Source organism: Leuciscus leuciscus (assembly GCF_965113295.1).
Source record: "Leuciscus leuciscus genome assembly, chromosome: 2".
In the NCBI taxonomy this organism is placed as follows: domain Eukaryota; kingdom Metazoa; phylum Chordata; class Actinopteri; order Cypriniformes; family Leuciscidae; genus Leuciscus; species Leuciscus leuciscus.
The window spans coordinates 49,532,122-49,544,583 of record NC_138726.1 but is presented as its reverse complement, the minus strand read 5'-3'; positions in this window follow the sequence as shown (position 1 = coordinate 49,544,583).

Below are 12,462 nucleotides of genomic sequence, written 5' to 3'. Positions count from 1 at the left end.
ATAATAGGTCATAGGCTACTGGACTTAACATACATTATATAAAATTGGAAAACACCCAACTGGGGAATGCATACACTGTAGCCAACAAGAAACAGTTGATCATGTATCACTTCAATGTAGGAAATACAACAATGAGAGATATCACCTTATTCATGTAGCGACCCCTACCCTCTTCTTTGATGGGCGGAGCACCGGGTTCTAATGATATGTCTCTCGACTTAACTAATTTACTTCCTTCCTTCCCTCCTTCAATATTCAATTTTGTATCAGCAAGAAATCAGTAATATAATCCCCTTTGGATCTATAATACAATCTCAAAATCAAAATGCAGCATACACTCAGTGTAAATCAATGAGCAAATTAGACAATACGTAATGTGGGTATACACACACTCTTAGTTTCAATAACCCCAACCTGTTGCAGGCCTGTGTCGTTGCTTGAGAACGGTGTGGCCGTGAAAACCAACAAATGGCCTCTTCGCTCTAAAGAGCTAAATAAACAAACAAGTGTACCTGTGTCTTCCCATTTCGACACGTGCGCTGTCCACCGATCACGTTAGACACTCCCGTATGCGTCTGCAGCCTCACCAGCTGTCCGCTGAATGATTATGAATCCCGCGATGCCAGAGGAATTCTAAACCACGAGGGGATTTAGAACGCTATCTGGTTCCTCCATACTGTAGTCGTCTTCCTCGGAACGATTAATAAACTCAGATCCCGCGAGTAGATTTTACTCGACGTAAAAGAAAAAGATTACAGCGCGCTCAGCAGCAGTAACATATGCAAGTCTGTTTAAACTTTTCAGTCAAAGTATAACAAATGAAACTAATTACAGAAACGTTCTTTAACACTTTCTGTATGCTAAATATACTCTTTGACCACTTAGTCAGCAGTTATTTGGGTATATTTTCTCTCAGAATCACCAGAAAATAAAGTGCGACATCACTTTCTGATCTGCCTCCATCACTCTCTCTTCCTCCCTCTCCCAATCAGAATTATCAATACCCGCGCATGGGCGGGAGCAAGTAAATCAATGTCCAATCACAAATAAAAAACATACATGCTGATCAAACCCACATGTTGAGAGAGTACACCTCACATAAACTTTACCGTAATCTGTATAACATTAATACAAGTGAAATGCTGTACAAATATATAACCACGTAACGTTTATGACAGTTTAACCCTTGAAGGTCAGAAACATTTTCATATTAGAAATTATGCATGTAGGAGATAATAAATAACCCTAACTGGGCTACACTCTCCCCCTCCTAATGTTCTCATGTCCCCATGAGTTTCCCCCATCCCCTACATATGCAATAGGGCTTTGGATTTGTCGTCAGTACCCCAACTAGCACATAAATCACATTTAGCTAAAGGATGACACCATACTGTGCTACATGAACTTTGTCTGGTAGGATTTTGAACAGTTACCACCATACCCCTATACGCTAGTGTTAAGGGCCTATCTGTGGATTTCCCCAATTCATCATAGCTTAATTTCTTCACAGGTTTCACTTCTCTCCTGGGACGAAGTTCCCTTCTCTCACTTTCCTCTACTCTTGATGTACTTCTGGACGGATTGTCTCCACCCTCTAATCCTAGACCTTCAATACAATCAGAAGCTGTTGAAGCAGTACTCCCCACTTCATGCTCTGTAAAGTCTTCTGTCACTTCCAAACGAGTAGGGCTTTGAGTAGCTCTGTAAGGTACTTGGTCTCTATCCGACGCCAATGAAGAAATGAGCAGTCTGTCAAATGATGCCTTTTGCTGGAACTGGATAATATTCATCCATGCTGTTTTCACTTTCAGACTCTATTACTTCAGACTCAAGACCTTTTTCTCTCCTGTCTTTGTCTTTCATCTGATGTTTCTGTGTTTTTTCCCCAGCTTTGGACCTTGTTACCCGTTTTGCCGGAACTTCGCTTCTTGGATCAGGTAAGTTTACTCTCACACCTTCTCCTATAGGCAGCAAATGATCCCTGTGTAATGTTCTTATCCCTCCAGTACCAGTTTCTGGTTTCAGTCTGTAAACCGGCAAGTTTGGCAATTTCTCCTGAACAACATAAGGGAGGGAATTCCAGCGATCCACTAACTTATGTTTCCCAGTTAAGGCAAGATTCTTGATAAGTACTCAATCTCCCTTCTCCAGAATCTGATGTTTTACTCTACGATCATAGAGCCTTTTATTTCTTTGTTGCGTCTTCAAAGAATTTTCCACTGCTAGCTGGTATGCATGTTGTAAGTCTTTTTTCACACCCTCAACATACTGGTGATGTTTCAGACCACTTTCACCTTCCGATGAAGTCCCAAATTGTACGTCCACAGGAAGTCGAGCCTCTCTCCCAAATAGCAGATAATACGGGGAGTACCCAGTTGTTTCATTTTTAGTACAGTTATACACGTGTACTAATTGGCTGATACTCTGACTCCATTTGCTTTTCTTGGCTGGATCTAGTGTTCCCAGCATGGAAAGAAGAGTGCGGTTAAACCGCTCAGGCTGTGGGTCTCCCTGGGGATGGTAAGGGGATGTTCTGGACTTACGAATTCCCAAGATTCCCAGCAACTCTTTGATAAGCTTGCTCTCAAAATCACGACCTTGGTCGGAATGAATGCGGGCAGGCAGACCATAATGCACAAAAAACTTCTCAACTAGAATTTTGGCAACGGTCAATGCTTTCTGGTCTTTCGCTGGATATGCTTGGGCGTAACGAGTGAAATGATCGGTCATAACTAAAACATTGCAAATCCCTTTAGAGTCTGGTTCAATGGAAAGGAAGTCGATGCAAACTAGGTCCATCGGTCCATTACTGGTGATGTGATTCAGGTAAGCAGATCTTTGGGGTAATGTTTTCCTTGCAATGCATCGTCCGCAATTTTTGACGTACTGCTCCACTTCTGTACTCATACGTGGCCAATAGAAACGATTTCTACACAGTTCTGTGGTCTTCTCAATTCCAAGATGGCCAGACTCATCATGAAGAGAATGCAATACTTGAGATCTGTATTCTTTTGGGAGCACTAATTGTTGAATCTCCTTTCTGCAGGGACTCTTAATGACTCTATACAACAGATTGTAGCGAATCACTAATTTGTCTCCCTGTTGTCTCAACAGAGATTCAGGAAGAGTTGAGTTCTTAGTAGCTGTAAGTACTTTCCCCTTTTTGACTTCTTGTCTCACGGGTCCAATGATGGAGTCCTGCTCTTGAGCGACTCTCAAGTCTAAGTTGGACAACTGCGTCTTATGTTCCAGTTCCAACTGTATGGGGCAGACATATGCGGAAGGGATACTTTCCGAAGGAATCCCTAGCTGATCTACTAGCCTACTGCACGATTCTTCAGCAGAAGTAGTATCTGCAAGTTGACAGATAGCCTTCACACCTGACCTTGGGATGTCAATCCATTCAGCTGGCACATCTGTGGACATAGGATATCTTGACAAGATGTCAGCATCTATGTTGTGACGACCCGGTTTGTACTGGAGATCAAAATCGTAAGTGGCTAGGGCAGCCAACACATAGGGCAGTCAATACACATTTGGATGGTTCCATTCTTTTTCCTGGCAATGACTATTGGTGAAGCATACGGACTTCTGGATTCAGTTATGATCCCGGCTGCCAGCAGATCTTTCAAATGAACCTGTGGCATTTAGTTTAGCACTTGTTAACACGTAAGTCAAGGGGTTGTTATCAGTCTTAACCGTGAATTTTGCGCCGTACAAATAATCATGAAATTTGTCAACTATTGCCCATTTTAATGCTAGAAACTCCAATTGGTGTATCGGGTAATGCCGTTCAGCTGTACTCAATTTTCGGCTTGCATATGCAACTGGCCTCATCCCTTCTGGGTATTCCTGGTTCAGCACAGCACCCAATCCACTCAAACTTGCGTCCACATGTAATATGTATGGCTTAATGGGATCCGCATATGCAAGCACTGGAGCATGTGTAAGGCAATGAATGATGTGATGGAAAGCATCTGTGCAAGCCTTGTCCCATCTTTCACCAAACGGCTCAGATTCCTGGTAGTATTTTCCGTTTGGTACAGTTTTGCGTTGACCCTTCGCAGGAGGATACCCTTTAGTTAACTCAGTCAATGGTCTTACAATCGCAGAGTAGTTCTTGATAAATCTACGGTAAAACCCGCAAAATCCGAGAAAAGATCTCAAAGACTTCAAATCAGTGGGCATTTTCCAGTTAATGACAGCCTTCACCTTTTCAGGATCTGGAGATACTCCTGCCGCAGATACAACGTGCCCCACATAATTTACTTTCGGCTGACAGAATTGACATTTGTCAATGGACACTTTTAGACCGTACTCTTGTAGTCTATCCAGCACTTTCAACAGTCTCTCCTCATGTTCCTCCAACGTCCGTCCAAAGACAATAATATCATCCAAGTACACGATAACCTGGAGGAGATTCATGTCTCCAACAGCCTTTTCCATTAGGCGTTGAAAAGTGGCTGGAGCCCCAGTCACACCCTGTGGCATACGTTCAAATTGGTAGAAGCCCAGAGGGCAGATGAACGCAGTCTTTTCTTTGTCCTCCTCAGCCATCTCAATCTGGTAATATCCACTGCGTAAGTCTAAGACAGAAAACCACTTACTCCCCGACAAACAGTCTAAAGCATCCTCTATCCTAGGGGTGGTGTATTGGTCAGGGATGGTTCTGGCGTTTAGTGTCCGATAGTCAATACACATTCGGATGGTTCCATTCTTTTTCCTGGCAATGACTATTGGTGAAGCATACGGACTTCTGGATTCAGTTATGATCCCGGCTGCTAGCAGATCTTTCAAATGTCGCCTAACATCATCAATGTCTGCTGGTGCAATTCTTCTCGATCGCTCGCGAAAGGGTCTGCAATCATTTAGTCTTATGGTATGTTTCACGTCTTTAGCTCTCCCCACATCCCATTCGGTCACAGAAAACACCATTCCTCGCTCCGACAGCTTCTCTCTCAACCTTGCTTTCCAATTGGCTGGAACTGGCGAGTCACCAAACTTAAAGATTTTTGGGTCTAATCTTTTGGAAGCAGTCTGAACTCCTTGCGCTACTGTGACAGTGTCAGTGGGCGATACTTTGGCTATCACCGTTCCTACGGGTATGGTGATATCTCGGGAGGTATCATTGCACACCAGCAGTTTGAAACTATCTACATTCATGTCAGAAGAATGAAGAACAGTAGGTGGAACAAGAATTCCAGCTGGAAGTTGGCTATCCTCGGATGCTTCAAGAAGAAAAATGTCTTTTCTCAGTTGTTTCTCCATTTCTACCTTGCACACTGCATACCGCTCACCTCTTGATGGTATGGTTAATCCTCCTGGTCCAGTCCACAAAATTTGTCCCTCATCTGATTCAGTGACCTCCACTTTCCCTTTGATCTGTGGCACAGGTAGTTTAAGAAATTCTGATTGGATTCTCAAGGAGGAGGCTTTATTGGAAACACTAGAGGCTGGATTGAGCGCAGTCAGTCGCTGAAAGAAGTTTGCATTAGTTCCAATGATTACCGGAACCTGCTGAGTTCCTTGCGGTTCTGGGCAAATCAATGCCAAGATGGAAACGGTCTCTGCTTCACCCGTGAGTATAGCAGGAAAGGAGACATCTACCACTATGTAGCCCTTATAAGGATAACTTGATTCACTAAGTCCCCAAATAGACAGTCCAGTAAGTGGTTGAATAGGAACTTGGGATAAGTATTTGGAATACCATTGTTCAAAGACAATAGTGACCTGCGATCCACTATCAAGAAGGGCTGTACACGGGCATCCATTCACCTTCACAGGAATGTTAGAAACAGGACCTACTAGTCCTCTGGGGAGAGAATTAGCTTCACTGCTGGCCATTTCACTCTGATCAAAGGAACAATTAAAACTATTAGCAGAAACATTGTTTCCAGTCGATCTACTTCTCTCAGATTTAGCTTGCCGGAGAGAGCGAACTAGTTTCTGTATCACTAGCGTGGTATTTTCGGGAGCTTTACATTTGGTCGCAATGTGCCCATCCTCTCCGCAGCGGTAGCAGAAAAAATCTTCTCGACTCTTTGATGATCTTCCCTGATTTCGAAACTGGACTGGCTTCGAATTCGACACATCCTGTGGTGACTGTGTAGTAGAGCTCACATTCATCACTGAGAGTTGCTCTTGTAACTTCTGAACCTGATTTTTTAACAGTTGCACCTCAGACTCTTCCTGAACTTCCACCCTTTTCTTAACGTGTTGGTCTCTAGACTCCACTCTCAATGATGCAACGGGTTTCTTCTCAGAATCGCCTTCCACTCTGGACCTTAACTCCTGTATTTCCTCTCGTAGTTGCTTCACCACAGAAGAGCTCAGTTTGTCATCAGATGAATGGGCTTTACTGAAGTTTTGATCTTATGACGGGTAGCTTCATTCTCCTCCGCTTCCTTAATTTTGTTCAGTAATGCTAAGAAATTAGGAGGTTGTTCTTTCCTTTCTCTGAGTCTCAACTGCAGCAGCATAAGGTCCGCTTCCACAGCTCCACGAATCAATTGTTCAATCCTCACTCGGTCCATCAACTGTGGTGCCAATCCTCCTCTTTGGACCACTTTAGTTAAGGATTTCTCTAATCGCCTCAGAAAATCGGACAACGCCTCTCCTGTTGATTGTCGAAGAAGACGGAAAGCAAAGTAAAGATCCTCTCCAGATTCAAATGTTCCAAAAGTATTCTCCAAAGCATCCAGATACTGCAAAGCACTAGCATCAGGACTTGAAAATCTGACAGCCTTAACAATATCCAATGCTGGACCTTTTAAACATTCCATTATTCTTCTTTTTTTTTCTCTTTCAGAACATTCACACTCTACAGTCATCAACCTGGCTTGTTCCATCCAGTTTTCCAAACTTTCCTCTCCTGTGGGAGTGGGAACAGTACCCGAAAAGGTACGTAATCGGCGATAAGCACTAGCATCAGTCGATGGTTTAGAGGTTTTCTCCAATAGTTCACCCATGGCGCGTATGATAGATTCAGGAGAACTAGTGGTAGAGCCAGACTGAGTGAATAGAGCTTGCAAGTCAGACATAGATTTTCCCTCTTCACTTAAGAACGTGGACAGTTTCTTTGAGAATTCTGAAACGGGAACCTCAGCTGAAGCCACAACTACCTTCCAAGTTTCCTCTCCAGGAGCAGGCAGTAATTCTGGTGGAATTCGAGTTGGATCAATAACTTCTCGGCATTCACAGAGCACCAAAATAGTACTAGAACTTGGTCCTGCTCTTGAGTCTCTCACACAAACCCTGCCGAAAGCTTTTACAGTCTGCAGTGTCTCTTCTATAAACATCACATCAGTCTGAGCAGGCACTCCTATTAACAGTATGCCATGATTCTCCTCAATGTCCTTTTCCTTACACCATTTGGACAATTCAGCAAGCAGAGTTGGATCCTGTGCAAAAGCCATGCTTGGAGCTCTGGTTAGTGATGGTCAATTCACTAAACTAAACTTAATACTTAATTCAGTTCTTGTTTTTTTAGAGTCAGCTGATGACAGGAAGTAAGTTATCCCGGACGAGCCCCCATAAATATGTAGCGACCCCTACCCTCTTCTTTGATGGGCGGAGCACCGGGTTCTAATGATATGTCTCTCGACTTAACTAATTTACTTCCTTCCTTTCCCCACGAGGGGATTTAGAACGCTATCTGGTTCCTCCATACTGTAGTCGTCTTCCTCGGAACGATTAATAAACTCAGATCCCGCGAGTAGATTTTACTCGACGTAAAAGAAAAAAGATTACAGCGCGCTCAGCAGTAGTAACATATGCAAGTCTGTTTAAACTTTTCAGTCAAAGTATAACAAATGAAACGAATTACAGAAACGTTCTTTAACACTTTCTGTATGCTAAATATACTCTTTGACCACTTAGTCAGCAGTTATTTGGGTATATTTTCTCTCAGAATCACCAGAAAATATAGTGCGACATCACTTTCTGATCTGCCTCCATCTCTCTCTCTTCCTCCCTCTCCCAATCAGAATTATCAATACCCGCGCATGGGCGGGAGCAAGTAAACCAATGTCCAATCACAAATAAAAAACATACATGCTGATCAAACCCACATGTTGAGAGAGCACACCTCACATAAACTTTACCGTAATCTGTATAACATTAATACAAGTGAAATGCTGTACAAATATATAACCACGTAACGTTTATGACAGTTTAACCCTTGAAGGTCAGAAACATTTTCATATTAGAAATTATGCATGTAGCGTAGGAGATACTAAATAACCCTAACTGGGCTACATTCAGTCACTGAAAAAGGTAAAACATTATGATTTTTCATTATCAGGTATTTTAGGGAAAACAGCTATAAGATATAAGATGATATTATTAAGTTTATAAAAGAACATAGCTAAATTAAGTAAAAGAATACAGTGTAATGTCTGAAGAATGACAGACAAGGAAGGCTTTGTTTCTGAAAATAAAATAAAACTGTTTTATGAAAATAAAACAGCAATTTCACCACAATTATCAAGAGTCTGTGCGCTATAGTCTTTTTGATTGTTTTTTATTTTATTTTATTTTTTGCTAGTTTGTCTTTGTTTTGATGGTTTTGATGTTTTATTTTCATAACATGTATAGAGGGTATGCATTGACGTCACTTTCCCACCTGAACACGCCCCCTCAGCCGGACTGAGTGGCAAAAGAGCACGTTGCATGACTGGATTTAATAGGGGAAACTGCGAAAACGCCAGTAAAACTAATTATTATCAGTTTAAACTAAAGGTTGGACACAATATAGTGTTCCTTACAACTTATCAAAGATCCGGTGATCCATGGATATTGACATGCAGCCAGGAATCGTGTTTCCAATCCTGAAATTTATATAATGTGCCTGATTTCAATGCTGGGGAAATACATAAAGCAAATTTGCCTGTGAACGCTTTATATAAATACAATATAAAGGTCTAAATCCGGGTGATCACTTATATCAATGTTATATCATCATATTGTCCAGCCTTAAAACACGTATAGTTTCTTTTTCTTTTTTTGTCAGTGTTTATTTAAAAACATCAAATGATGCAGAATATACAATGGTAAATATTTAATTGATGAGTTGTCAATGCAATACATAACAATACAATATATATGATTTAACCCCTAAATTCAGCATATTGACTCAAAATGATAATTGCAAATCCACCTTTTGCTGCCTAATAGAGTCCAGTTGTTTCTATGAATTGCAGCGATCCATTTGCTTCTCTGTTCTGCAGATTTCGGCAGTCTGTAAAAATATACCTCAAATTATACCTTGTCAAATTTTGTACAGTCAATTGCAAAGCTCTTTCCCATTTTAGATGTGTTTTATGTGTTTTTCGCGACATTGAAAACATGAAAACAAATGCTGCCGCTCATTCTTTTTGCCACTCAGTGGGCGTAACCGCAGTCACTCCAGCCGACGGTGACGTCACGCGCATACCCTCTATAAACAAACACCTAACCCAGAGTCCAGTCCAGTCGGTAGCGGTAATGCACCTATAAGTTGGTCCGCCAATAAACACTGAAGAAGAAAAGAAGAGGATTTATGAATGGTGGTGAAGCTACGCAACTGATGCTGGTAACTCACAGGCTGCATCCGAAAACTTAGGCAGCTGACTTGTTGCCTCACTGCCTTATGGGCAATGACTCTGCAGGCAGCGTTTGAACATGAAGGTACCTCATGAAACAGATTTCAGACAGACTTCTGAGGCATATGGTATAATGATCTGCAGAAAAATAGAGATCTTTGGTGATAACTAAACAAATATTTATTTACTCCAACTAGTAATTTCTCGCTATATGACATCAGAATTGGAAAACATTGGTAAAAATTTTACATTTACACACAAACTGACCAGCAGCCGCAACTTTCATACGCCATATTTATTTTTCTAGCTCATCTGTCACCTAATGGAACGCATATGATTGTGGGATATCAAAGGCAGCGAAGGATACATCTATGCTGCCTTCAAAAATCGATCAGTTGAAGGTATCTCAGGAGATAGGAAGTGAAGCTACATTGGATTCGGACGTGCCTTGATGCCGTCCTACCACATTATAAATGATAACATGGCTGATGTAATGTATTTGGACTACATTTATACTACACACATTCAAACTATAGGCTATAGAACATACTTTTTTAATGGTCGCAAAGTAAGTTCAAATTCAAATGTACTGTAATAGCCTATCTACTACTCAGACAGTAGACGATTTCTGACGTTTGTGGTTTTTACATTAGGTATCTCTGATCAGTTTTATACATTTGTAGACATTTTAATTAGCCTTTTCAATAATTAAAAGGAATATAGTCATTAATCTTGGCCTGTTTAGTTGAGCTATCCACTTAATATTTAATGGTATTAGATGATTCGTTAATTGCATGTGATAGATTATACTTTCAATAAAACATTTGCAATGGGTTTGTAAAAGCTTGTTTGTGCATGTTTGGCCTGAGTTTGTGCTGCATTGACACTGTTTTGACCAGCAGGTGTCACCAGCGTGTGGTGTTTCGGACGCTTTGAAACAGTGAATAATTTTGCGAAGCAATTGTTTCAATTGATTCGAAGCTTTGAAAGTAAAAAGTAATGAAGTAAATGCTTTGTGCTAAATAATAGTATGTGCTTAACATTATTAATGACTCTCAAAATTACAACAGGTTAGCTTACTGTTTAATAGTTTAAAACTAGCTGTAGTTTTACCCTTTACCCCAGTCTTTCTCATCTAAGCTTCGACTTCATACAAGGCTAAATCAATAAAAACATTTATCATATACTGTTGGCAGTTCTGCAATATATTGAACACTCTATATAGGCTATATAAAGTGAGCCATTCACTGCTACATTTTCTTTTGTTTTCAATACAGTATCTAAGTGCAGGTTAAGAGTACTACCATCTGCTTGAGTCATCCTTTGTCACTGTGTCCTCTCTCTTCTGGCTATTGACAAACAGAGATGTGGCTGTCCTGCCCCAGGGTACCACACACACACACACACACACACACACACACACACACACACACACACACACACACACACACACACACACACACACACACACACACCACAGCAAAATATCCTCTGACAGGAGAAGAAGGCTCTGTCTCTGTGGGCAACACAGAAGGTCCAGCCATGCTGACACTGAGTGAGAGAGACAGACAAATCTCTAACAGACTGTTCCTGACAGAAGAATTACTGTTATACAGCTGCATTACACGTGCGCGTGTGTGTGTGTGTGTGTGTGTGTGTGTGTGTGTGTGTGTGTGTGTGTGTGTGTGTGTGTGTGTGTGTGTGTGTACACTGGATTTGACCAATGTGCTATAGATTAAAAAAACACACTAATAAATCAACATAAAAATAAAGGTTTCAAAAGGGTTTTTTCTCAGCAATGCTAGAAAATAAAATGCATTAAAACATAAACCACTTTCAGATGTAACAAGAAATCTGCAAATATTAGCCTATAATGCATTTTTGCTTTGGTTACAATTATTTATGAAAAGATAAACAGTATCAGACAAAAGTTTGGAAACATTAAGATTTTTTTATGTTTTTGAAAGTAATTACTTTTCGTTTCACATCATTTCCTACAATATAATTGTCATCACTCAGATAATAATCCTCTGTGATGTGCTTTCGAAATTACCCAGAGACAGATGTGATGAAGACAGATCAGATGGTTGATTGAACATAAATAATGCTGCCAAGCTGGTCTTGTCTTAATTTTCTCTTGTTCTTAATTGATGCACATGATGTCAAAGCTTGGACATGAATGGCGTCCAGGTGGACATCCCGAGAAGCTCTGACTTGAGAAAATGCCACTGAGCATGTGACGTGTGCTTCATTGGTCTTTGCTGTATTCCATGGTAACACACTGCTGGGTGGATTGGGAAATGCTTTGTGTATGTTTTTGCACTTTTGTCTTTGTTCATCACTGCAAAACTCTTTATAAGCACACACCAAAAGCTCAGATGTGACAGTGGCACCTCCACCAGCCTTCATCAACTTGCAGCCACATGAAACCACACAGTAATGAACTGCACGACCAGGGAAAGAGATCTGATGTATTTATGGTGTCCACCTGAAGATGATTGTGCTTCATCACATATAGTATTGTGATTTCTAGCTCTATACAACATGGCATTAGCAACACTGAGGTCATGTGTTTGATTAGGAAATGCATGAACTGATCAAATGTAGAAATTTAGTGCAATGAAAGTCACTTTGGATAAAAGTATGTGAATTAATAAATGTAAATTCAGCCGAAATAAGCATAAATACTGGTCCTACTTTATGATAACCTACAGTGGTGGCCAAAAGTGAAATCTGGAGGGGATGTTTGTTTTTAATGACCCTACAAGCTCTATTAAACCATATACAGTATATAATTATTTTCCATTGCATATAGAAAAAAAACAAGCTCACAGGGAAAAGCAGACTTATTAATATTTAGTTGGTTCTCTCTTGTTTTTGC